A 27,875-nucleotide genomic window follows, 5' to 3' on the forward strand; every position below is an offset into this window, starting at 1 on the left:
GCTGGAGGATAAGGCTTATCTGTGGGAGGACAAGGCTTATCTGCTGAGGATGAGGTTGATCTGTTGGAGGATGCTGCATCTCATCATTGCTGGTGAAATGGGCTGGAGACAAAGACCTCCTGATCCAACCATCCACCCTGGCAAGGAGGAGTGAGGATTTCTGAGTTCTCTGTCCATTTGCAGCACATTTTCCACCCATTCTTTTTCTCACTCACTTATTTATGCTTCATGTTAAAATGCTTTATTAAGAATCTGTCTCTTCTTTAGAACATGAAGGCACTCGCTGACAAACAGGTGATGTACATACAGGAAAATAATTAAGTGATTGTCTTGAAAAATTCTCACCTTGAAGGAATATTCCAGAGCAAATGAAAAGAACTTTGTCCTCTTTATATTTTTATATATTTATAATCTCATAGAAATTTAGGTGATGGTTCCCTGTCTTATCATTCAGAGACCTCAGATTATTCTGCATGAGGGTCAGTTTTTCCCATCTCTTAAAAATACATTCAGATCAGGCATAACATTTTGCTCTAAGGTGTCTGACCAATTACACAGTAGGAAGAAAACCCACAATTTTATTTAATAATAACACTGATTTCCATTGTACATCTTTTAGGAGAGAAAAAAACAGATGTCAGTGACAAGCTTTTCCCTCATGACTCCAAGTCAATAGATCTTGAGTGCATAACACATGACATAGAGTTTCCAGTCACAAGTGCATGATTTTTATTTATTTTTATTTTAAAGGAGGAAACATTATTCCTGCTGTGCAAAGTATTTTTATTAATTATTGGTGTGCTTTCAAGGGATTCATGTTGGGTACTCATCTCTATGCCTTTGAAAGAGGTAAAACTGGTACTGTAAGTATATATTTACTTTTGTAAAATCATACTGGAGTCTTCTGAGAACACATAGAAGGTAAATATGTAAAGCAATGAAACCCACAGAGTTACACAGAGTTATCCTAGAGTAAATGAGTTAATGTGGTGCATGGATCAGTAATAGCTCCTGCAGCTGCCAACAGATGCATATGTAAAAAGTTGCATATATTTTCTTAACTTAAAGAATGGTAAGTGGAATTCTTCTTTACAGGTGAACAAATGCCGAACATGTTGCATGGAGACAACCCTCCAACCATCTGGAAAAGAAAGTGTTTTCTTGTGGTATTTAATGACCCCTGGTTAATGTAAAAGCACTGTTTATGGACCTAACTGAGAGCAGTAATTAGCTTTTTGTAGGTAGGAGGTAGATTGAGTTAATGTAAACTCTGATGGTAATGGAAAAAAAAAAAAAAAAAAGTGAAATCCTAGAGTGGAAATCATTTGAAAGAGTGTTCTCAGAAAAGAAGAAAGGAAAACCTGTGAGTTCCTGATTAACTTGGAGCATATTTTGGAGTCATGCACAAGAATAACCATGTTACAGCTTTTTTTTAATGGCTACATATTGACTGACACCTATCAGGGGACCCCATTATTATTTTTGTGACTGTTTTCCCATTTATTGTTTAAATTGAGTGTATATTAGGCAGCTTATTTTCACATGGTAGAACCATCTTTCCTCCAATATGAAGTGAATCTAAAAATACCAATATATGTCAGCTTTGTAATCTGACTAGAACTACCTGACACTAAGCACTGCCATCAGAACAAACTGATAATTCCAATCTCTTCTTTCCTCCCTCTGTGCTGTTATAGCCAGGCAGGAAGATGTGGCCATTTCCAGAGGAATTGCAGCTGGAAAGCCTCAGCCCTTCTTCAGGGTCCTTCTTGCTATTACTTTTATTTGTCCTTGCCATGAAGTTCTAGCTGCCAGTCATGTGTATTTGATCATGAGAGCACCAAAAGAAACTCATGTTTGTCATCTTTTCTTAATCTTGAGCTTCACAGGGGGCAGAGCACTGTGCATAAGATAACAAAATCTGATTTCCTATAGTAATGATTCAATTATAATGTGAATGGTGTACAAATCAGTCTTTGTGGTACTGGAAGGGTGGTTAGAAACAGGTGGCTTTTATTTATGAAATAAGTATGTAAGAAATTTATTTGTATTTAAAAATAAGAGAATGACTGAATTCTAATTGCTATCTATGGAAACAGCAAACAGAATCTTCAGATTTAACTTGTAAGGAATTTAGCAAGCATGTAGATACAGAAGATTTCAAAGAAAAGCACATAGAATACAGATGTTGAGGGAATCTCCTGATACTAATTAAGTAAATTATACTTAATTGGCCAATGCTTCAGTCAGACCAGCTTTTATTTTTGATTTACACAACAGAGAGTGTGTTTGTCAAAAGACTAAATGCTTTGATATTTTGCTTAAATATTATGTTCTGTGAAGGACACTCTATCAGCTTCTATGTTCAGTGCTTTGTTTTTTTCTGTTAGCCTGAATATCTTCCTCATCTGTGTCTGATATTAAAAGAAAGTCTCTTGCTGAGTATTATAAGGCTATTTTTCCACATTGAAGTGTATTTTCTCTCCAAGATGAGAGTACTGTGAAAATAAATAAATTCAATGCACCATCTATATAAGAACATGACAGATTAATTTTGGGTCTCATTATGTGAGTACCAAAGCCCTCATCATCCTCTCCAAGGAATGGTTTCACATCATATGTATTCAGAAAGCCAATCTTATTTACAGAGAGACTACTTTACTGTTATTGTTCAATAATTAGCAATATTTTAACACTGGGTTAGCAGTGAGTTTCCATAAAATATTTTAAAGGAAACACTGAGTTAGAAATTCTGCTGCACTCCCCCAGCATTTCCCTGGAGCTCAGGTGTGCATTTGCTGCACAGATGGTGCAGCAGCAATACCACGCAGGGCTGTCAGATCCCTGATATACCTGTGCAGCACCATGAGTGCAAGATAAATGAAAGCCTGAGCTCCACATTTCCCAGTGTTATAGGGATTAATTCTCCTCTTTATTGGTTCACTGATGCCTCCCAGAAAACTTAAAAAATATCTCTGTGAGAATATAATTCTGCATCTGATTTATACTAGATGGTGTCTGAGTTTGCTTTGATCATTTTTCATTATTATTGACATTTCTTTAAATTTATGTGATATTTTTTTTATCCTGAGGAGTTCATAATCCGTTGGGTAGGATTCCTTCAGATATCATAGTCATGGTTTGTGATGCCAAAGGCTTCCATAATTTATCTCTGCTGTTATGCGGCCATTGCTCAGCTGCTTGATTTTTTAAGGCCTTGTGCAGTCTTCAGTAAAATTTTGGGGGAGGGTTTTTTAAAAATCATATTTAATTGTTTGCATGTATTTAGGAGGTACATATATGAATTTACTGTGTCTGCACATGTGTTATATAGGGAAATATGAAGTTTTTGGAATGAAGTTTATTGCACTGAGGCTTACAAAGACACAGTGAATGAGTAACTCCTGATTAATGGGCAAAGCTTTCCTTTTTTCCAAAGAAGAAACACATAACAGCTATCTCAGCTTTTCTTTCATGGGAAGATGGACTTGAGGGCCTTCTCATGCATCTGCCCAGCTTTTATTGGAATTATTTTATGATTGTCTGGTCAATGCTGTTGTTTCATTTGTGCTACAGTGGTTTCTAAAAGTGCCTCTGCACATTCAAATTGAGGGACTCTCACTTTAGAAAAGAATTAAAAGCTAAATGGGTTTTAAGAAAATAAAATAAATTACTTCCTCTGCCATACAGAGACAGAACTGACGTGTAAAGAAATGGGTTATTTGTCCAAATTATATAATGAACATATAGCCAGCCAATGTGACCCCTTATCTGCAAAGTACAGTGCCTTAGGTCAGTTCTTTCTGCTGCTGTTGATGAGTATTTATGCATTTGGATGTGCTCATTTTGTGCCATCACCCTGCTGACATGAAGGACTGCTACTAAATGATTGCAAAGGTAATGCAGCCAAAGCTGAAGCTGGCAAGAGGCCATCCCCAAGTCAGGACATCACAGCACCTCTGCTACATCCAAAACCCTGTGTATTCACTCTGCTTCTGTTAGAAAATGAAACACCTGATTAGAGGAGCTTTTCTAAGGTGATGTCAAATCACACAACAGAAATTAAAACTAAAAGTTTTACGAGTGCCAGATGCTGGAAATAGTAAAATTCTCATGGGCTGGTGGTCAGCCAGCACTTACAGAATTATAAATTCTACTTATTCCCCATTATGGGCTCAGTAGTATTTTGCTAGAAGGGAAAGTGGAATTTGTGAGATTTCAGGGAAGGTGTGATGCTGCAGTATTTCCTAGCTAATGTATTGTCATCCCACATCCATTTGTAATGTGCTTTGTTCCCTGGTTGATTGCCTAGGATGGTGCTCAATGTACCAGAACAGCATGGCAACAGATACAGTGGCAAAGTTAAAAATAAAGGTGGTGGATGAAATATATTGACTTTCTAACAGTGAGAAAGTGGATCAATGCTGGACTTAGACTTGTGGCATAGGGCTTTTGTCAAGCAATCACTCTGTTGATTTAAGATCATTGGTCTGGAGCTGCTACAAGAACCTGAATAGGCATGAAATCTTTACCTGCTTTCTTCTTTCCCCTGCACTGAAGAATTTAAAATGCGCATGTTCTCCTATGAAATAAGAATGGACTTAAAGAAATTCCACAGTTAAGGAGCAAAAAACCAAAATGCTAGTGCAATAATTTTCATCCAGTGAGGAATGAAATCCAATTTAGCTGAACTAGTTTAGTTATGGTTTTAGCCATTTAAAATTAGAAAGGATTATACATTAAGTGTTATACAACTGATATTGGAGCAGTTTTAATTTGGATTTGATTTGATCAAATGTCATTTCTGTATGACACAAAAAAGTGGGTTTTTATCTCAGAAGAAAGAAAAGCCCCATATTTGTGCCCATTATCTTTGCCAGCAGTTCCATGCCTCTGACAGATGCTGGGGGTTGTTTATTTCTGGACATGGTCTCACCACCCTTCTCTCAGATGTTCCCTCTCCAGTGCAGGGAGCCCTCAGCTGTTCCTGCACTGGCTACATGGCTTCTTTAGGTTCTTAAACTCATCCAAGGGCCAAACTCTTGATACGTGGTACCCTTAAACAGCTACAAAACAAACACATGAAGTGCCTCAGAGAGGGACTGGGTCAGCAGCTGGGGCTAAGAATTCCTACATCCATCTCAAGCTGAACCATTCTTACCCTGCAATTAAAGAAAGAAGGTAAATTACCTGTTGGAAGATCAGTGTCTACACGGAATCCTAAAATCACAGACCCAGAGTGGCACTCAGCTGCTCCACACCCCATGTTGACCCAGACCATTTCCTGCACACCCTTTAGATAACAGTTTGAAAGAGAACATCCTGAAATCGATTGTGCATGTGCTAATGGGGCTTCACACAGGTAAGAGAGAAAATAAAATGGCAATTTGTGCATAAGCTCAAATTCATGTACAGTGCTTATTTTTATCCAAAGATATCAAAGATATTTTCATATATAAACTCTTTTCCCTTTTTATTCAAATTGGCTTCAGCAGAACAAAATGATTATGAAGCCCATTAATCTTAATTTTTCACACTGAGATTCATTTTACAGAACTGGAAGCTACAGAAATGGAACCATCCGCCTCTTTCTCTGTCACTTGGATATCTAAATGGAATGCAGATTGAAAATTAAATGCAAGAGACAAGATAGCAGTTCTAATAACCCAGTAATTTCTAAATAAATAACTTAGATTGATGGAAGAGAAAAAAATCTGTTTACCCAATAACACATGATAGCAGTACTTGTATAAAGAGTCTTATGTTGATTAGGATTTTCTAAAGTTTAAAATTTATTCCTCCAATCTATTTAAATATATGTGAAGTAGAACTGATACTCTTATATTTTCTTCAGTCACTAACAGGAAGTTTTAAACTGGGGCAGATTTGGATGACAGGATTTCAAGTCTTCTTTGTACACTTTTCTCAAAAGGGCAAAATAATTAACAACTTGATTTGGTATGTTGAATAAATATTCACTTTTCTTAATGCAGTAAGTAACCTCCATGAAGTGCACAGCCCCATCCAGCAATGTAACATTAAATGCTGTGATATTTTAAGAAGACTTTTTAGATCGTGTTTCATCCAGTTGATATCAATTGTTATCTAAAAAAATAATAAAATAATGTTATTTTGACTATCACTTTTACTGGAGAAGAAAAGGAATAATTTTCCACTACTGAAAGGTTTGTATTTTGCAGTGAATTTAAAAATAGTAGAATAGAATTCAGAAAATTGCTGGTTCAGAGTTAACCTGTATACCTTCCTAAAACTGAATTTGTATTATTTTACATCTTTGAACTTTCTTTTGTAATGTAATATTTCAGTATTCTCCAAAAAATAAAAATAGAAAAATCTCTCACTTTTCTTGCTTTCATTTCAATTCCAATCAAGTTATCTAAACCCATTAATTTCACCTGATATTGGTGAAAAACTTGTCCAAGATGCCTTAAAATTTGGTATTTTCATAGTTCAGTTCAGAAGCCTTGTTATAAAAAAATCAGCATATTCAGGTAATTTTTGAAAATGTTATTTTTTTTATAAACTTTAGGGGATGGACTATGAACTTCTCACACACATTTATAGTCTGGCAGTAATTCCCAGGTATGTTCAATAGGAACTTTGTGTCTTTTGTTTTGATTAGGAAACCATTAACACACTTAACTCATCTGAGTGCCCCCAAGACCTCTGGGTATGTCAGCAGCTCTTCAAATCGACTCTGCCACTGGATGATGGCAAAGGTGGATTGGAATCATGTTTGAGTGCCTCTGTTCCTTACTCTCAGAGAGATCCCAGAGGAAGGTGCTGGGGAATTGCTCGTTCACTCTGAGAGCTCCCTCTTCATTATAAAATAAATAAATGAATAAAAACGAATGAGGAAATAGCACCATTTGCTAAGTAGACCAAATGTTACTTCATAACTGTTCAGCAGAGAAGAGGGGAAACCAAATCCTGTGTCCTAAAGTGTGCAAAGAAGCTTCTGGATCTGTGTTGCAGACAACTGTCTTTGTTTCATCTACCTATTAGGTAAAGAACTTCCCCTCTGTAAAGCTATTTTGTTGCTCAACATTAGAATGGAACTAAAAAAAAGCTGAAATGGAATGGGCCATTTTTCCGAATTATGAACATTGTTACAGTTCTCTTTTTGTAAATTAGTACAGATGTGACAGGTTTTTTGTATATGTCAGTTTTATTATGACAGAGATTTAAAGGAGGTGTAAATCCAGCTAAGATGGACCTAAGTGTAACTAAGTGTAGCAGTAATTTAATTCTACCACTTCTGGATTTGCTTGGCATACCCCAGTAGAGTAGGATGGATTGGTAAGTATGTCTTGTCATTTTCTGTAAAGGGGTCCTGTGGCCATTAAATCTGAAATGACTCCTGCCAGGAGCAAGGCTAGTAGCCAAGCCATGAGGGACCCAGCAGCAGTAGAGGAGAAGGCTGAGGTAGAACTGGTGGAGCAGTTGGTGTTTAGGAGCAGCCAGCACACTTCTGCTGTTCTAAGTGTGTCAGGTGCCTTGTTTTGCAGAAGATGTGGCAGCCTGGTTCTGGGATCTCCTTTCAAGCCAATCAGGATGAGTTTGGAAGAGAGAATAGCTTATAATTTTCTGCCTCCCTAATAAAAGGGAGATGTGAAGGAGAAGAGTAGTTGTCTGCTGGGCTGTCTGATTGAGGAACAGACATCAGAACTCTGCAGGTGCAGGGGAGGGTAGAAAAAACCATCATGTTTGCAGCGCTGCCTGACAGCAGAAACAAGGGTGTTGAACCGAGGATTTTGTAGTGGACAAGGTTGGATGGAAACAGTTTAAAAGCCAGCTAGATAAGCCCACTCAGGGCTACAGCCTGCTTTGTCATTCAGGACACAAATAGACACTTTGCTTCACTACTCCTTTGGATTACAGCTGCAGAGTTGAATTAAATTGGAGGCTGTTTTGCTTCAGGTGCCTTAGTGTTTTAGTATTTTAGAATTTTATTTCTTTGTTTTTCTATGACAACATTTGCTATTGCCAGGTTCTAATTTGAAAATGTAGGCAAAGAATCATATGCTTTTGTCTCAGTGTTAGATTAGACAGCATTCTGATCAGCCAGATTTCCCTGACACAGGCTGCCTTCTGCCTTCAGAGAGCACTGGGGTTCTGTGCTGATTTAGGAGTCTAATGGCATCTGCAGATTAAACCTGAAACAAATCAACAAGAGTCTGCTAAGAGAAGAGTGCACAGCATTCCTAAAATAATTCACAGTGTTATAAAATAATATACTTATTATATAAATATAATGTAATTCTCTATTTGCACAATGTTCATAATACAGTGATATCAGGTTGGCATTGGCTAAAAGGGAGACAGGATAACTCACACAGGCTTTGGAAGAAACAGTAAAAGGACACTCAGTTAAAATATTCTTGCTTGTCAGTCACCTCTCCATCATCTATCTTCTTTTCCTGACAAGAATCCAGAGATGACCAATGAAAGGAATGAGACACTGTGGATGAACCATTTGGGTTTATAAAGAAACTGCTTTATAACTTGATACAAGGATAAGCCTCTCCATCTGGAGCAGTAACTGGCATTTCTTCTCCCAATTCTCTCTGATATCTTTGATATTTCTAATTGCAACATGTCAGGTTAACATTTCAGGTTAAAATAAACCTGAAAACACAGTAGTCATATGGCATACAGAGAGGTAAAAGAGGAGCTGCAAATATTTAGGATGTTACTGTCTTGTACATGGAGGCTACCAGGACTGATGGCATGGAAAGTATGGGAATTCTCCAGCTGCTTCCCTTCAGTTGTGCATCGTGGCTTGGCAGTGCTGCTGTGCTGGTGGAACCTCTGGGCAGTTGGAACCCCTGCTTGTGCTCAGGAAATCTTCCCAAGTTCCACATTTACCATTCTATTTTATGCAGAATGACCTCAAATTCTAATCATAAGAAAAACTAAGTCTTCAAAAAGATATCCATTAAACATAGAGATATAGATACATATAAATATATATATAAATATACATATATATAAATATATATAAAGAGAGATGCACACACACACATATATACACATATAAAATGTGGTTTATATTTTATATTTATATTTTATGTACTTAGGAAAAATAAACATGCAGGACCAGAAAACTATTGGCTTGGGAGATTTTTTTGTGGCCATCACAGGGAGAGAAAAATGTGGAATATTATTTCACAACACATGGATTTATTATTTTTTTTTTTGTAAAGTCTAAGAAAAAAAGGTGTGGCTATCATTTTTCAGTGCTTAATTACACAGCATATGTCCAAAACTCCCCAGATGTAAATAGACCTAAATATTTCTAATTGCATCTGCATATTTGAAAATACACTACCTTGCATATAATTCTAACACTCTATGGGGAGTATATTGACAGAAATAAGATGTTTTGATTCACCAGAAAACACTTAAAAATACAAGAATAACGAAGTAGTGCACAAACATAAAAATAGTGATGGTATTTTTATAGGTCCATATAGTGAGTTTCTTGGAGTATATTATGTCCATCCTCATTTATTTCATCTTGAAATATCCAAACCGTTATTTCCAGTATTACATCCAGTCTTGTAATAAACCTAAAACATTGTTAGTGTCCAATGATGTGAAGTGCTTCTAAAAAAAGCCTCTTAAGCACAGTGCAAAGAAACCCACATCCTAGGAGTTATTTCTGATGGAGTGCAGGACATTAAAATGCTGCTAGATGATATCCCAGCTTGGGTTTAAAGAATTAATGAAGAACAAATGTTCTAACTGACATGTAAGCATGAAATTCTCTCTGTGGGTTGACCTTCATTCTTCTGCAGTTAGTTAATGAGGATTCTCTTTGTTATCTTTCTTGCTGAAGAACCTCAGGGCCTTGTATCATTATTGAATGAACACAATGTCACCTCAGCTGGCAGAAATGTTTTGTCTTTTGTCAGGAAAAGAAGTTTCCTCATGTCAGCTGGTGAAAGCACAACACGGCAACAAGCAATTGAGACCAGACATTTCAATTCAGCTAGCTTAGCCCAGTGGAGATGTTGAACCTGCTGTAGTTGTTTTGATCAAAATATTCAGGCTTCATTATTCTACGACTCTTGCATCTACTCCTCAAGTTTGTGATGCATTGTTATAAATTAATGATAAACAAAAGCATTTTATCTGGAGAACTGCTCTCAATATTCCCCTTTTGACAGCTAATTGCCATTTGTTGCAGAACAGTATGTATTTTCTTTGAAATGAGAGCTTAAAGAACAGCTGCTTTTTATCCAATTCAAAATGACAAGTGTATTGTTAACTACCTGAGGATCTTGTGAGGTGGGGATCACATCTGCTCAGAAAACTGGAGCTGTAACTTTGAGCTATTCTGTGAGCTGTAGTAGTGGTGGAATGATAATTGCAAATTTCATCCAACATGAGTGTGTTATTTGGGGTGCCTCCAACACTCATATGGTTTCCCTATTGCTTAGGGTACCTCTGGTCATTACACACATCAGAAAAGACCCTCTCTGCCCCCACCCCCCAAAAAAAGTAAAAATACTCTTCTGTCTGTCCTTAAAAGTGGCACAGGATGAAAGTGAACATAAGAGGTGACAAATAGCATTAATTAACAGTGCAAGAAAAAGTTATTCATTAATTATTCATCCAACCATAACAAAACCCACAGAGTCCCATCCTGGCCTTGAACACTTCCAGGGATAAGGAATCCACAACTTCTCTGGGCAGCCTGTGCCAGTGTCTCACTAACCTCCCAGTTATTAAGAATTTTTTCCTAATATCCTGTCTAACCCTGCCCTCTGGCAGTGGGATGCTATTCCCCTTGTCCTGTCACTCCAGGCCCTTGTCCAAAGTCCCTCCCAGCTGTCTTGGAGCCTCTTTAGGCACTGGAAAGGGCTCTGAGGTCTCCCCACAGCTTTGTCCAGGCTGAGCAGCCCCAGCTCCCTCAGCCTGTCTTCACTGGAGAGGTGTTCCAGCCCTCCAAGAATCTTCGTGGCCCTCCTATGCCATTGTGCTCTCTCCCATTACACAAAGACATATTCACATTTTAATAATTCATATTCACAGCAAGATCAGTCTGTTCTGTCAAAGCTTCTTATGAATTCTTCTTATATTCTACAAAAGACAAAAAAATCAGTGATCAGGCTTTCCTTTGGAAAGTGAGTGGCATAGGCAAGAATTCTTCTTCCAGTTAATATTTGTCTATTTTCTTACTCAGAGATGTCTTATCTCTAGGATTTTGATTAGAATTTCATTTTGCCACTTTTACTTTCAAAAGTGTGGGGGAGCTAGGATATCATTAAATAAATTGCATGTGATAAATCAGATAAGAAAACAAATGTGGCTGGAAATTTAGATCACTCCTAGCTGAACTCTTGTGTGAGATAGTGGTGATTATTTTATTTAAATAGGTTTGCCTACTTTAACATTGTGAAGAGCATTAGTCTGTTATAGTCTGTGTCATAAGGTAATGAGCAGCAGCAAATGAGACCAGAAATTATATGATATATTCAGAGGTTTTCTTATGTTGTGCTTTGCCTTATAGTCACTTTCCCTTTTCTTTTAAAGAGTATTAGATTATTAGATACACATTATTATCAACCCCATTAGTTATTAATGTAAAATGGGAAGGAATGGCATTTGTGAAGTTTTTTATTCCACTATTTAGCTTGAGTCATATAAACTGAATTTTTGAGCTGACAAGGACATATGTTTCCTTAAAATCATTAAAATAATGCTGTATTAAATACTTATCTAAAGTAAGACAAGTACAACTGTGATTCCTTCTGGTTATTAGGATACATATGTCTAATATACATTCATTTTGGAGTCCCTTAGGGGACAGCCTTGTTATTAATACAGCAAAGAACAGCTGAGTGAGCATATGGTTTATTAAGACATGCTTATATTAATTATATGTGAATACTATTCAAAAGGGTCACTGTTCTATAACTGAGAGACCCTTTGTGATCACTACTTAGGAACTCAAAGCTCAGTAGGATTACTCTTGATCCAATCTATTTGTCTCTGGCTGGAAAAATCATTATATTTGTGTCTAGGCTGGAAATTAATGAAACACTTCAGAACCTAAGACCATGACAGCTCAAGCAATTAATGAATATGCAGAACTGAAGGAAATTTTGCAGGCATGATGATAAAGCTCACATATTTCTGTAATACCTTATGCAGCAATCTGATCCATACTGCAGCCTTGCACAATGTATATAATAAAGCAGAAAAATTTGGTAGTTGCAGGCCAAAACTAAAAACCAACTATAGCCCTGCCTGCATGGCTTCCATCCCTCTACTGTTCAACTGATTTCCTTTTTGAATATTGCAATTCCTGCTCTGTTACCTAAAACCAGTGAAAATTGCTGATGATCTGTTGTTCTTAAGGCTGTTTTTCATCCCAGGAGATGGCACAGCCCACACTGTCTCCTGCAGTGCATCACTGCATCTTTTACTGGAGTGCCAGGCAGAAGATGGTTTAAGCATGAAAACAAAAGCAACGTGGTTTCAATCTTGGAGAAGAAGACCCAGTGGGGAACAAGCTGCAGACTGTTCAGTTTTATCTTCCTTTTTTGCACTCTAAATCTCCTCTGATCACAGAAAAGGTGCAGTTCATGCCTAACGTGTGAGTCCAGAACCTGCACTCACGTGTTCTGTAGCAGCTTTGTGTGACTTCTGACAAGGGGCAGGGTTCCTGTGACAGTGCTGGGACAGAGCATGGCCTTGGCTGTCACTTGGTTCCTGACAGCCTGCACAGAACACAGCTGCAGGAAAAAATGCACTAGCAGAAAAGATAGTTTAATTCATGTTTCTCCTTGTTCTGTGGATAGAGAATGCCATATTGGATATTTCCCTCTGTTACCAGACCCTGAAAATTCAAACATAATGTGGTGGGCACCCAGAACTGCGAAAGTAAACCTGTGCAGTAAGAACAAACTTCTGGTAAAATTTTCTATATGGTGTATTTCCTCTACAGTTTTTGAAAACTCAGGCATACTTTTCAGTATTATATCAAGAATATTAAGGCAGGATCTATTATTAATTCACATCTGAAGTCCTTTACCCATCATGCTGTCAGTCTTGAGGCATTGAGGCATTAATACAAACTCAGCTATGAGATTTGGAAAAGCAAATGATGGTCCAAGTGTATAAAAGTAACAACAATGTAAATACTTCTGTACTTCTGTGTCGGTCACCAGCTATCTGAAAATGTTCTTGGGATGTTCAGCAGCCTGGATGGCGAGTGGTTGTGAAGGCAGTGTGTCCCCAGGGTTCCCTGCTGAGGATGAGGTGGCTCTTTCTGATTAGGGGTGCCACTCCTGCCACGTTCTCGAGCCTCAGTTTCTCCAGCTGTGGAAAGAGATATCATCCATCCAGCACTGCACACCTAAAATAAGAGCTATTGGTCTTGATTGGGAGCATTTCACAGCCAAAATACCCTGGGTGACTTTAAGCTTCTAGGAAAATATTCTAGAAATCTAAACTCTCAAGTAGCCCAGCAATGAAATATGATTCTGATTTATGAATATATACATTTTCTCAGAAGTTCTGAACTTCAGGTATGAGACTATCCACATGGAATAAATGTGCAGCAATACTTTGTTGGACTGCTTCAGAAACAACCAGAACAAACCACAGCAGTTCTCACCTGAAGGGGAAGACAAAGAAGCCAGAGGTGTGTGAGGCAGGTGGCTCAGGCCTCATTAGGATGGAGTCACAGGGGTCCTGAGTTAAGCTGCTATAGCTGGGTAGAGGGGAAACAATCGGGGTTTTGCCCTCAGGTGATGAGTATTAATTGTGGTTCTGTTTGCCAGGCCTCCTCAGGAAGTGAGGACAGTACGTGGAGGGGCTCGGTTGTGTGGCCTTGCTCTGGCCTCTCCTTCTGCCCCACAGAATTCCTCTTTCTGGAAGTGGCCACCAGCAGTGGCTCCTCGAGCCCATGGCCTGGGCCAGTCAGGACATTCTGCCCCTTGTGAGGCACTTAGTGAGGGGTACTGTGAAACAGTGTGGGAGTGCTGGAGCCACATCAGGGGAGAGGCTTTCTGAGCTCTCCCTGGCTCACATAAAGCAAAAAAACCCAAAGCCCAATGGTTTTAGTTGATGTGTTTGTATTTGGTTTGGTTTAAAAGAGGCTCTCAGGAGGAAAGTGGGCGTTTTCCTGTGCTGGTTTGGTTTTTAACCCCTGATTTCAAGGTCTGTAATGGAGCTGTGTGTGTGGACAGCTGAGCTGTGGGAGGATGGTCATGATCTCCCTGTCCTGGCTGAGGGACACCAGAGTGTCCACAGCCTCCTTTTGCTGCAGCTCTGGGCAGTTTTAATCATGGTTTTGGTGGTTCCTGGTGTTTTTAGTGAGGCATTCAAGGAGCAACACTGAAATAGAGACCCTGAGGCTGGAAAGCATGGGAGGAGTTGTAGCCTTTTTTCATTTTAGAGTCATAGTCTGAGAGCAGACTTTGGCAGGTTGCTCTTGGTGGCCGTCTCTCCCCTGTGAAGGAGACTTTAAAGGACTTTGCTGATTTCCCAAAATATTCTTCATAGTCTTCAAGAACAAATACAAGCACATGCTTTTTTCAGCACAGGAAGGCATGTGTTAATTTCATTGGAAATGCAAGCATATATATATAGAATGTTTGGTGGCTGAAATGTAATTTTTATCTATTAAGCTTCATATTTAAAACTTTTTTCTTTATTTTATGCGAGTGTTCTTTCCTAACCTAACGCTGCTGGCATTTGTCATATATTAAGTGTCCTGGAAGCTGGAAAATAAAGTTCCTAAATGGTGGTATAATTGGTAAAGGACTTAAATCTTCTGACACATTCAAACTGAAAATACTTGAATTGTAAGGAGCTGAACATTTGAAAATTGGCACCATTCCATAAAGTCTTAATACTAGAAGAGACAGGTGTTGTACTTTAATCACAGTAGAAGAAACAGATGATGTATAGTGCAACAGCAATAATTCCAAGCTAGAAGCTTACAAATAATCTAGCTGCAAATTATATTGTCAAGAGAATCAAAATACTTTGTAATATATTCTAATGCATATTAATTTGAGAGCCCTATAGGGGACAGTCTTGTTATTAATACACAGAGGAACAGATGCCATAGCATATGGTTTACCAACTTGTATTTATGTTAATTCTATGTAAATAGGATTTTAATAAGGTAACATTAGTCTATAGCTTCATTTTCCTAATATATCTTTCTTCTTTGAAGATGATAATGGAATTATCTAAATTAGGGTCTAGGATCATAGGAAAGGTTAGCGGAAATAGTCCATTTTATGTAAGATGTAAAAGCATCCCTTTTTGAACATTTTGTCATCATTTAAGATTTAAATGAAGAAGTTTGGATTATTTTATTCACCAATTCTACAATTTCTAAAAGCTGCCTGATACCTATTCTTACCATTTTTAGATTCTTACCTATTTTGTGTTTATTTTTGGCAGTTTGAACCTCCATTCAGCTGTCTTTGGGAAACTTGCAAAATTTTGTAGAACACCTGAAAATTTCCAGCATTACCCTACATCTGATGTCTATTGAACTTGCTATGCAGCTCCTCCCTGGCTGTCAGCTGGAAAAGCTGTGAGTGCATTTCTCAGTTAGCTCAGGCTTCTCGGCAGCTTTCTCTGGGGCACAACTTTTTTTAATTATGCTCCCAGGCACTGCTTGGAGCCATTTCAGTTTGTGATGAGAATGGAGTAAGCAATCTGTGTTCCTGCAAGCAGGTGAGGAAATAAAGTACTAATCAGCACTAGTGCTTCAGAGGACTTTGGAAAAGTTTCTGCCTGCTATTAGGAATTTCTGTTTTAAACTGTTGAATCAAACTTTTGTGCCACCTTCTGTTGTGCTGCACTGTTATAGTTTGGGAAGTTAAGTTCTGTGTCTCTAACCTAAAAAGCCCTAAGTTACTTTGCCTGGAACTTCCAGTTCATAACTGGGAAACTGAAAATTGAGGAAAAGAATGATTTCTCTCCCCAGTAGATAGAGCTATTGCTTTCTTCTTTTGATAAAAAAAATAATTCTGAAACTTATTTTACATTTCTAAAGAACAGGGAGTTTGGGGGGTGAGAAGTGGAAATGCTAAACTTGTTTAAGCTTAAATGCAGCTCATAAAGAAGTCTAGCAAAACTTTGTTGTGCAGATATATCGGAAATAATTTGTTTGGGTTTAATTGGTTTTATTTTTCCTCCAAGATTAGAGAAGTTGTTTGGAATACCCCATGTGCCAGAGTTCTGTGATTATGTTTTGAGTAAATCAGCAGCAGGATTTGGAATTGTAATTACTTGAAAAATGCTGATGAAAGTAATACTTCAATGTAAATACCAAAAAAGCTTAGGATGCTTGGCTCTTCTCTATTCTGTTGCTCAGATCTTGGGTGTAATCAAGGATCCACAAAAAGAACAGGTAATTGTTTCTAGAAAAATACTGCTTCCAGGGTGTAGTAAAGAGAGCAGGAATGCACAGTAATCACAGAATGGGTAAGGGTCCAAATTCCCTGCTCAAGCTTCTTGAAATAGTAAATGTGCATCTGGACAACTCTATGGAAACAGTACTTAAAACACAAGAGACAATAAAAATACTTTTATTTTTTGATTCTCTAGACAGATAAACAAATACCCTGGAAAAAAAAGCAAAAACCAAGCAAACCAATTTAAAAAATTTAGGAGTTTTGTGCTCCTGTGTCTATATTTATAATAAACCATGATGGAAGTGGTCAGCAAGGAATATTTCCTCTCACCACAAGATACATCTCTGCTTATAGTATGAAACACTGGAGATTCATAATACATCCAAAGTGAAAGCAATGTTTGTGTCATCAGCAGCAGGGGGTTATCAGATCATACATCTTTACCTGACAAGAGGCAGCAATTTAATCTGACAAGTTTCCTGCCAATGAGGAGAGTTTTAGGAGTTCAGCTGCCTTGGTAAAGATTTGACACATCACTGAGGGTTGTTGTGCACAAGCTTGACAATAAACTGGAACTTGGTAATGTTGTTTAGGGTAGCTGTGAAAATTTATTAGAAACCAGAGTCTGTAAAATTACTCTAATCCAGAAATGTTTTTCCTTTCCTGCTGAATATATGTGATATTTAATGCATAACACATATTTTAAAACTTATTTCCTGATCACGTAAAACAAATCTTTAGTAATGCCCATGAAATGGCAAGGAATTCGGTTCAAGGCATGGCAGAATAAACTGAATGAGAGTATCCAGAGCCTTCTGTATCCAGAGGAGAAGCCTGTTTAAACTGAAGGTTTGATTACTGAATTGATGTGTCCTGCTTGGAAATATTATTCATGTACCTGCACAGGGACCTAAAGGGCTTGTGGACTTGAGAAGCATGCAAAGCTCCAGGTGACATCTGAGGAACACTTGCAGTGGGACACCAGGCTCATGATATGGGTACAAAGTCTGCAGACACCTTTCAGCAAACACTCCAAATGCTCTTTTAATTCTGGCTACCAGCTGAACACCAAGGAAAAATAATTTTGTGTTTGTTTTGCAAAAGTAACTTGTTTCGATATGAAGTGAAAAAACCTCAGCTGCATATTAAATAAATTTCTACGTTTGATATGGGCATTTTTGAGGTGTTTGGCATAAGGCATTCCTAATCACAAATGGTGAAACAGATCTTGTAGCAGTTTAGTGCTCTGAGATGTGTTGACAAATGCCACCTGGAAGAATAATAGTTATGAACTCGCAAAATTTGTGAATAAACTTTTGAATGAGGGAAGTATGAATAAAAAGAAGACTGGAAAGAATTGAAGGGTCTGCCAGAGTACATGTTAAATCATAAAGCCTCTATTGAATAAGTTCCTTGTTAGCTCTTGATAACCCTTGGAGAAAGACACATTTAATACATCTACCTTTCCTAATGTTGATATTTTTATAATTTCTAACCAGGCAGTCATCTTGAAATTTCATAGTAACAGAAAACAGTATCATTGCTTGAAAATTTCATTGATTGCTGAAGAAAAATGAATCACTGTACTCTTGCTACACACTTGGTGACTTCAACTGAGGCAGATGCCTGGGCAAACTGTCTATAATAGTGTTTGGATAGATTTTTATAGTTGTCAATATTAAGGTGGGTTATGGTACCAAAATCCTGACTCTTCTTTCTAATGGCTACCTTTAGTCAAAAGGGGAGTAAATTAAATGACAGAGAAATGACAGAGTCTGTCCCAAAACCGATATAACTTGGTACATATCAAGGCTGGGAAAATCCCAAGAATGTTTCAAAGCCGGTTTAGTTTGTCCTAATTTGTTCCTTTTACTCTCTATGTACAGAGAGAGAAGGTATTGATCTCACAAGTTAATGAAAAGCCTAAAAAAAAAGTCTCCAGAGTTCTTCCAATGGCTTTCAAACACATTGCAAGCAATTAGGAAACTGAGGTCACTGTGGGTATCACTGGTGGCCAGAGCCAGTCTGAGAGTGCAGGGGGGAGCTGTACTCAGGGTGGGCTCACACCTTCCACCTGGATTTGCTGTTTCTGAAGGCTCTCTGTAGCTGCAGCTGCTCACTAATTGCACACTTTGGCTCTCCTTTTGGCATATTTCTGGCATGTGGCATCAGCATTCTAATTGTGCTTTAATTAAGAGTAGTTCATGGACTTCATGTCTTGGCAACTGGGATCTTGCTGGGGAAAGAGGCTTGAAGGAAGGGAATCCAGTTTTGTAGAGCAGTATTTGCAAGGGGACACCTTTTTAATAAAATTCTTTGAATAACATCCTGTATTTGCAACAAGTGATAAGAGAAAAGGTCAGTTTGTAATTTTATTATATTAGGCCTGATGACATGATTTTTATTTGCTCCTGACTCTTGAGATGATTTCTATAATGCTGTAACAACTTGGCCATTGAACTGCAGAAAGTAAGCCCTGTTCAAAGCCAATTCATGCTGGAAGGGGGTTATATTTTGGTAATGAACAAGAATATCCTGCTTTGAGCATACTTTAACTGTTAGAATATACTCAAAATAGATCAGAAATTAAATGTAAAATCAGGGAGGTTTTTTTTTGTTGTTGTTTAAACAAATACTGTAATAATAAGCTTAATACAAAAAGTGGTGTCAGAGACTCTAGGATTTTGCTGAGAAGTCAAATCTGTAATTCTTTAGTAGATTATTTTGTGGGGGGCAGGTAGGGCATGTTTGTTCTACCAGAAAGTGGCTTCCTGGAGAAGTCTTGCTGTTGTTTATTGTTTGTATACGCTCTTTGTCTGCCAGAACTCCGTTATTGCACCAATGCTGAACCTGCAGCAGAGCCCCAGCCTGGGATACTTTTCTGCTGGAGGGGCTGGTGAGCTGTGGTGTGCAAGAGCAGCTTATCCAGAGCCACTCTGGGTGGTGCATTGCTCAAACTGTCTTATCCACCTTTGCGCTCTTTATTTGTTTCTCTCCCCTGCTGCTGCAGGGGGATCAGCTGTGTGTTTCCAATTAGGCTCATCAGCATTGTCAATAACAGATGTGGAGCTCCTGGTAATCCCCCACCCTTGTTAGTGGACTGCAAGGGCTTCTGGCTGTTTGTGATGAGATTTAACCCTTATCCCCCACAGGGAGCCAAGTCATTCTGTCAAAGACCAGGAGTAATTTTATTCTGTTCTGTATTTTAAGGGTTCTTTTACCACTATCTTAGTCCCAGGTGGTTTGATTAGACTTTGGTTTTGGCTGTGGGTTCCAGCTTGCAGGAAAGCATAATTAACTTCATCACAAATCAATATGAAAATGATAGTTGAAGAACTCTGCTTCAAGCTAAAGGTAATTGCAAGAGGTTTCATTATCTGTCAAGTAGATTATTTGGACATGTTTTGAAATGCAAGCTGCAAGCAAAACTTTTCAGCTACCAGCCAACATGCCATTACAGGGCAGACCTGAAAATGTGTTCATTAGATTGGATGCTCAAAGATTTTCGTTTTTGCACACTTACTGTCACTTTTGCTTGGGGCAACCCCTCAATGCATGTTCTTTATTTATTCTGAGATGAGGTAACTTCAGCTTGTGCTACAGTGACTCTGCTCCTCCCAGGGGAGTGATTTGTTTAGGGAGAGTGCGACACTTGGTGACTTCTGCAAACAAGTAGAAATCAAAGTGGTCTAGACTGTAAATTTGTTCCTGTGAAAATCTGTCTTGCAGGGCACAGTTTTCTTGAAAGAGCAAGTTCTACCCAATCTTAACATTTTTTGCCATCTTGCTAAAGGCAGGGGTTTTAGTATAAGCATGCCAGGAAGCATGTAGGTGAATAAGGAACTTACATATTTGTTCTCTGGCCATTGAACAGGAGTGGGTGAATGCCACAGCAGAGTGCTCGTGTTTTCTCTTTGAGCTCAAGAATAATATTGGAGGACTGCCACAATAATGAGTCTAAATTACTGTCTAATTACTAGTAGTGTTAAGATAAATATTTATCATCTGAAGTTACTCTCATGAACAGCCTCTACAGAGTGACACATCAAAGTATTTATGTGCATGCTATGGACCCCTGAGAATGTGCACTAAACAAGTAAACAAAATCTCATCTGAGAGTTTTGTGAGCCGCTTGCTGGTGTGAGCAGCAGCCAATGACAAGATAATGCTTGTGAACCTCTACCTTTAGGTGCCAGTGACAATAGTCAAGAACATGGGAAATCATAGCACAGAATTGGAATTTAATTTTGGTAGGTATCATAATTTATTTTTTTTTTTAATTTGGTGAAGACTGTGTGAGAGCCTGAGGCACAATTTCTATGAGGAATGTGAATTATTGTACTAGAAAAATGCATCTGAAACGAGCTCAGAGTATTTGACTCGTCTGAATTGCAGCGCTGAATAATGATCTTGTTCTCACCAGTAACAACCTTGATGCATTTACCTATTGAGATTGTGTTTTCTGGGATACCTTAAAGTCTGAACTCAGATTGAAGCAAAACACTTTGCTGCTGCATTCTTTTTTCATTAATCAATGCAGCAATTTTTTTCAAAGCTGAACAGAACATCCTAAGCTTTTGTTCCACTCAGAAGTTTTAGTAGAAATTTAAATACCAATACAATACCACGGCTGATGGATTATTGATTAATAACAAAGTGTTACTCCTCTGGATATTGAGTATATTATGAAGCTATTACACTGATAAGAGTGCATTCCATCTCATTTGTCATTAGCAAGTTACAAATTATTTAACTTCGGTGCTTTGTCAGCAAAATTTTGTTGAAATTAGATTTGCTCAAGTTAACGCCTACAACAAATTTTTGAAGTGAGTTATGAATCACTTGAGATGAGCTGTTATCAGCTGGTGAGTGCTTAGGAGTTTGTACTTGAATTCTGTTTGAGGGGAGACTCTAGGTTTTCTGGAAGGTAACTTGTTAGATCTTAAAAAGAAGTTTAATATGATATTCTATACAAGGATGAATTTCTTCTCGATGATTATTTTCCTTTCTGTTTTGCTGAGCCCACTGGGACCTGTGGGAAGGGCATTTCATGAAAAATGTACATGGGGTGAACATGCAGGTCTATTTATGTCACTCTAGATTAGCAGCACAGGGTAGTCTGTGAAGGATATAAAGTTAAAACAAAAAGTGTCAACTGCAGATACAGCTTCCATCATCAAAACCACATACCCTTGCCTAAATTAGGATTAAATCACAATTGCTGCATAGCCCTGTGTGTTTGATTTGTACTGTCTTTGTATGTCTGAAAGTGGGTTTTCATTTACTCCTGCTATCAATTCCTGAGTTGATATCTTTGGGTTTCCCATGGCAACAGATTTCTTTGTGACTGAGCAAGTATCATTTTCTTGCTTTGGGTGTTTGCTAAGGTATGAATGCAGAGCCTCAAACAAAGAGATGGCAAAACACACTTTTCAAGGGATTCTTTCTTTCAACCTTAACTGTTGTGTTTGTTATTTTGGGTTTTGTTTCTTTTTAGAAAAACATTAAATTGGAGTATGATTTCTTATCCATTTAGTGCATGTAAATACTGCAAGGTTTGATAGCAAGAGTCTTTGTAAGGAAAATGTCTTTAGTGCTTGAGATCAGAGCTCCTGTGGAAAGCTGAGTGAATAGCTCAACTTGGTGGTTTGTTTACTGCTTTTGTGTTTGGCTTGTGATCATTTAAATGCTTGGGAGAGACTGTAATGCTAATTACTTTAAATACATCTCTATTCATCTCTCTTCATAGAGATATCTAATTTTTTTTTCACTTTTGTAGGTGATTTCTGTGGAAAAATTATTATTTTTCCCAATAAGTTCAGTTATTATAAGATTAGTTATGTCCACTACTTCTATCCTGATATAAGCATTTTTTAATCCCCAGGAGTTACACTGACAAAATGTGAGATGCATCCTAAAGAGCAGAAGGCTCCCTTCCAAGAGACACAATGTTGATAGAAACACATCATAGTAAGGAATTAATCTTTACTTTTCCTGATTAGTGTTGTTATGTACAATAACTCCCCCAGACAAAAAGAGTTAGCAGTTGTACTGCTGCATCTTGAATCACCCAAACCAATGGGATGTAAGGCTGATGAACTGTCTGTCATAATTAACAACCAGTCAGAAACCAAAGCAAGCACAAAGATAACATTTCACTGCCGTGGCTTTCTGCCTCGTTTAAAACACACATTCTTTTGATAGGAATTTCTTGTTTCCACAACCCTATGAGATCTGGAACTTTAGATTACTAGAACCAATTTGACCATGCTGTAGGCAGCTGCTTGATTCAAGCTTTAGTTCAATTTCTCTAAGTGTTCTGATCTCCCATGTTGGTCTTTCTTCAAAAAGCCATAGGTAAAAGTAGTTCCCTGTTAATATTTTTATAATGTAAAGGAAATAGTTTTAATAAATAAAATAGAATAAAAAGAAAAAACAAGTAAAAGTTTTTCATGTAATTTTTATTCTTAGTAGAAAAAAATAGTGTCTAAAACAAAGAGCCAGAAGCAGATACTGATGAAATCTCTGGGCAGTTCTCTGCATGACACTATCTTGCAGTTGGACAGAAACCAATTTTGTGCAGTTTTTCAGCCCTGAATATTACAAGAACCAATTGCAAATACCCCTTGACTGTCCAGTCCTTTGATTTTTCTTCTAGCATCTACCACAATCTTAACCCAGTGGATGTATCTTGCTAAGAACGTGGAGTTGTGGTACAGCTTCGTTCTGAAAATGCAAACTTGTTCTTATTTTTGTGTCATACTTGCCTTTATCCTGTCACTTGTAACACAGAGACTGGAAATCAATGAATTTGACTATACTTGTTTAAGTGCCAGGATATTTTCTCACTTTTTGAGTCAATGTGCTGCAGTTCTGTGATGAGCAATATCTAAGCACATTTTGTTAATTCTTGATGCTCCACAAGGTTTAATGTTTGCTGTTCTGCAGCTGCACTCCTTAAGCCTGTCTTACATCTAACTTTGAATATGAGAAAGAGGAACCCATCATTTCAGTCAGCTGGTTAGTTCTTAAAGAAGATGGATATTGTTTAAATAACTGTCAATACTGTTCTAACTGTTTTAAAAGTGAAGGAGCTGTACAAAATCTGGTAGAAGAGTAGCAATGAACTGTAAGCATAGAATGTGAAACTGAAACCTGGGAGTACAAATATTAAAAGTAATACTAAAAGCAAAATAAAGTCATACCTGCTGCTTCAGGTGGACAGTAGTTTCCACATGCTGGTTTCTGCATGCACACTGTGCATGGTCTTGCAATGTGGATAAAATGAATCTTCAAAGTGGCCTGAAATATTACACTTTTGTCCGAGAGTTAATTAATTTTCTGTTTTCCTTTTTTGTTCTTGTTTAAATGGTGATTTGCAATAAGATGCATGAAGGTCCCAAACAAACCTACTAGTAAGCATGACATTTGTCAGGCAGCAATCACTGCCAGTGTTTGAAGGATGAGATTATTGTAAATGGAACTAGCAGTGGTTGAATCAGCACTGAGCAGCTCTTAGTTGCAAGGCATTTATTCTGCATCAGGATGCAAAATTGGAAGGGCTTCTCCTCATATGGTCATTTTTATAGGAGATATTAATAGCCATTTATTAAGGCTAAAACTTGAGTACAGCACAAAAGCTCTCATCAAGTCTATTGTATGATTGATAAAGCATGATACTGATAATTCATCACAATAAGAAAAAATATAAAATTCTTTGTTTAATAAGATTATTTTTCATCATGTATTGAATTATGACAACTCGACATCATAAATCTTTGTAAGATAGAGAGCATATTTCCCTTGCAGGTCTGCTGATCAAATTTCTGCAAAATTGTTGACATGTTAGAAAACAACTTAAGAATAGAAATACCAAATTGTCACCTTCAAAATTGTGTAATTGGACCCAGCTTGCTTAGGTTGCCAGTAAACTGCTGCAGAACTAGAATTCTCTGTGGAGTCTGGTTTAAAAAATGTGTGGCTGTAAGGAGAGGACTTCTTTCAAAGCACCAGGGTATAATTTTCATCCCCAAGGACTTTAATCAACCATCCTCTAGGTAGTGGTCAGTTATGGTTTAAAGGATGTTTAAGGAATAATCACCATTTGACTATGAAAACATGTTCAGTTTTGCTTATGTAAGAGCACTTTCCTTCTAAGTTTGAAGCTGGAGCTCTGTATTAGAGCCTTCAAACTGTACAAGAGGTGCTGCATTTCTCCTACTGCTTGTGTTGTGCATGTGAGAACAAAGGCAGGAAAGAATTTGGAGGCTTTTTGTTTTTTATTAGCTTGTAAATGGATTAAGAAATACAAATCTAAGGATGTCCAACTACTTAGAGAAACCATTTCCATCATTTTACATAGATTTTCACACACCTTTTTTGCCTCTTAAATATGGAGCACTTCTTTATCAAGCAGCAGGAAGCTTTATAGTGTTTTGCACTAGTCATTTTAGTGTTACCATAAAACCTCCTATCCCCTTACACCTATAAAACTCATAATTTGCTGCAAGCTCGGTGGAGCCATTTATAATATTATTTTAGGTTTAGTCTTTACCGTGAGCCCAATGGGCATATTGACTCTGGAAAATGAGACTATAGGTTGAACGGGAATTTTTTGAGTTTGCTACAGGGGCAAAAGTTTTTGCTGTTGCATGTATACTTGATACTACACTTTCAAAGTAATCAGGTTTTAAAAATCATTTAGTTTACTAGTTCATTTTGAAGAACTACAGTAATTGACATGTAACTTAATCCTCTGTGGCTGTGTTTATGTGAAGCACTATGATTTATAGAGAAGTGTTTATGAGGAATGCTTTTTGTGGGTTCTGAAAATGCAGACCTACAAAGTGCTCAGGCCTGGATGATGTACCTTGACATTAATTTCAGAGTAAAAAACTTTGATAGAGCAATTAGAAATAAATGGAGTGGCTCTGTTATACCTGGCAATCTGTAATTAATTTGGTTCATTACAGCTTAAGCTTCACATTTAAATATCAAAAATGTTGTAATTGTATTTGCAGATTAGCTTTGTGTTTTTCTGCTTTTTGTGATACATGGGCAGCTGTCATTGCTAATTTTGGGGAAGTGCAATCAGAAGAGTTTCATTTCTTGCATTTGCAGCTTTTTTGCTATGGTAACAAAAGCCTTATGAAGCCTTTTGTCTCTGGATCTCACTATCTAGATAGTGCCCTACCCTTGAACCATAGCTATGCAATGTCTGTCCATGGCAAAAGCTTCTCTATTGTAAATGAGCAAACCAACTGGCTTTGTTTTGACATTTATGAAGGGAGGAGAGGGAGAAAGCACAGCTTGGTTCCATTAAAAAAATGACAATTCAATTTTAAGTAGTGGTTTTGAATAGATTTGGGAACTTAAAGCTCAACTCCTCACTGAAAGCTGTCCCTGGAAGTGAGTGGTGTGGGGACAAGCAGAGGCAGTGCTCATTCAGGGTCCCTTCAGTGCTGCCACCTGCCTCACCACGGCAGGGACCACAGTGCCCTCACATCAGTGTCCTCTTTGATGATGTTTGCATACATAATCTGATAAATAATACCTTTGACTTGCTGTTTTTAAGGTAACTGGCCCAGCTGGGTCATGTCATTATTGAAACAAGCTTTACATTAATTGCTGTTTGGGTCCTTAAATTGATTATGTGCTTTGACAGTCAGCTTAGAGACCCTTAGTTTACCATTAAGACTTGTCCTTGTAATCTAAAGAGGCCTCTTATTCATGCCTGTTACTGTAATGTCCCATTCCTAAATGAACTTCTGCCCTTTGGGGCCTGAGCTAAATCCTTGAAAATACATGGACTGAAAACTTCTTTCCAGTTTCGAATGAATTCTTGTGAATAACTCAAGCAGCTGTTATGCTACTTAAGTCACTGCAGCTGGTCTCATATTCTCCTGTGGGTTTTTTGCTTGTAATACCATAATTTTTAAGCAAATCTCTTCAAAATTACTTGCTAAAACATCTAGCTGGAGCACAAATAATGTATTGCCTGAGGTATTTGCCTTATTTAGGACATCTAGTTTGGACAGCAAGACAATGAGCCTCGGCTTCATGAATAGTCAAAGGAGTCTGAGGAAAACACTCCATTAATTTAATGTTATGATTACCCATGTGTTATTTCTAGCCTTCAGTAGATCCTAAAACGAGGGCTTGCACATCTAGTTAAATCATGCAATCCCTTAAAGAATGGATGTTCTAATGTCTGCAGTTTATTTTTTTCATCAATCTTTTAATTAATATCTCTTGCTGAACCTCTACATCTCCCCATTTGTCTGTAATGCAGTATTTTCCCTGACAACAGCCCTGTCAGCAGCTCCCAAGCCCTCTGAAAGAGCTCTGGGGCAGGGCCTCTGGGCTATATCTCTCTCTAACATTCTTGGACACTGTGTTTTATCTGGCCTTCTGCTTGAGCCCATCCAAGGACTGCATTTCATCTTTGCTTCTTGCACATTGCTCTGCTTCTATGCTCCTGAATTTCATATTTTTTATCCATAAGGATTTTTCCCTGCTGTGATCTAGTTAGAGTTGGGGCCCCATTAAATCAATAGCTGATCAAATTATTGTGGAAATTAAGAAGAGGAAATTAGTTTTGCTGCCTTTTTTTTTGTCATCATATAAGATAATTGTTACCTTTGTTGCTGTAGGACATGGGACCAGTCTGCTCTGCACTGGAGGGTGCAGGTGCCACCAGGCTGAGCTGGGCTGATGCTTTGGCTGGCTGAGCCATCATCTGTCCCTGTCCCAAGGTGCCAGCACAGCTGTCCTCTCCCAGCCTGTGTGCTGAGAGCAGGGAGTGCTGCAAGGGCAGGTGTCTGGCTCTGAGAGCAGACGTTCCTGCATCTGGGTGCTGTTTGTCACTATAATGAGTTGGCTCCTCATCCCTGAATTCCCTTGATGTGTTTGCAACCAGCAGTCTCCATATTGTAGCCATGGGCTGATTCATGGGTTCCAGTCTTGTTGACCATCCTGCTAGACCTTCTTGAGTGTTGTTAAAGCATCTGGAATGTTTGATGTGGTTTTAAAGCAGCTGAATGGTCTAAACATCACGGTGGCCAAATTGTGCCTTCTGCCCCTGTGAGTCTCCTCTGCCCCCTACACACCCTTATCCTCTCCTGCACTGGGTCACATAGCCAAAAATTATACTGACATTCAAAAAAGAGCTTTAGAGTTCCTGAAAGCTATTGGAAAATACCAATAGCTGTATATGAAATTTGCTTCATTTGTTGATGAGTGGGTGAAAATATGCAAGAATAAGATTTCAGGTAACTAATTACTCCCCTCTGCAGCAGGCTGGCACATTGTTGGAAAGCATTACTTTTGACCTTCATCCACAAAACCCCCTTCTTAGAGGGGGTTTCTGTCAGGCTGCCTGAGGATGCAGGATAGTTACACAAAAAACTGGAGCTCAGATATTTTTAAAAATTTATTAATTATTCCTTCATTTCACTCCAT

Source organism: Parus major, chromosome 13, assembly GCF_001522545.3.
Source record: "Parus major isolate Abel chromosome 13, Parus_major1.1, whole genome shotgun sequence".
Lineage (NCBI taxonomy): Eukaryota > Metazoa > Chordata > Aves > Passeriformes > Paridae > Parus > Parus major.